Genomic DNA, 1,231 nt, shown 5'->3' on the forward strand with positions numbered 1-1,231 from the left:
TGGATTGAGATCAGGGCTTTGTGATGGCCAACTCCAATACCCTTGACTTTGTTGTCCTAAGTCCGAGAGATGGCTGAGGAATTACTCATTTTAACACATTTGATTAGTCAAATCATCATTTATAATAATCTGTAAAGCCTTGTGTTCTTGTATGAGCATGTTTGTCTAAGCTAGTAATTATTCTACGGACCAAAACGATCGATCACTTTCTACTAGTGATGACACACTGAAAGTGAAAGGTTAGTTAGGTAAACAGTCATTTTGTTCATCGCCACAGTAACAGATTGACATGTATTTTATGTAATTTTTCAAGGAGCAGCTTATTAAGCGTTCTTCTCACTCCAGATCTCTCTGATATCTCCGGTAAACTTCAGGTGTAAGAGAAATGAAAAGGTAGCAGTCATGGAGCTGGTAAGCAAGACCTATGGGAATTTAAAGTGCTGAGAGATGGTCAAATCACCATGCAGGAATACTGGAGTCTTTATTATTGCCAAGTACAGCACTAAAAACTAGACCATTTCACCTAAAGGCCAATTATATATTTGATTTATTTTGAGTTTAATATCTGTAGTTTTTGTTTTTATTGGCAAATATATACATTTTTGTTATGCACTAGAGAAAAGGGTTCGTACCGTATATTTCACTATGAGTTTTATGAATTGTTGAGCTTTAAATGTGTTTACATTTAGGAGTAGAAGGTTAATGTCTGAACAGCCTACACTGCCGCTCAGAACACAGACGAACAGACACAGTATTTACGTTTGGATAAAGGTGGAAACAAACCACCAAATCCTGTTTTACATCTGTCATCACGTAACAAATCATTTTTTATTAACACATGTTGACAAAGGCTTTATGATAATGATTTGATTATCAGTTGTTGCTCTCAAGGGAAAGGAATAATGACATGGGGGGGGGGGCACCACCTGTCTAATGCTGCTCTGAGGCTGTTTCTTGTCATCAAACAATGTATTGCTTTGCTTTGGTCAAGGCATGTTAGAACAGGAGACAAATACCTCACAGCAGGCTTTCACTGTGGTGTTGTGTCATTGGATCATTACTCACACATTGTACTGCTCAGACAGGAGCAGGCAATAGGGAAATGACTGATATGTTCACAATCTGGTCAAAGAGATGTATTTTTGTTTGGACTTGTACGCGATTTTTGTAGATGATTGAACTATAAAATTTGTAAAAGATGGTATATGTTTTCCCGCCATATGAACTCCAA

This window comes from Salvelinus sp. IW2-2015, unplaced genomic scaffold, assembly GCF_002910315.2.
Source record: "Salvelinus sp. IW2-2015 unplaced genomic scaffold, ASM291031v2 Un_scaffold942, whole genome shotgun sequence".
In the NCBI taxonomy this organism is placed as follows: Eukaryota; Metazoa; Chordata; class Actinopteri; order Salmoniformes; family Salmonidae; genus Salvelinus; species Salvelinus sp. IW2-2015.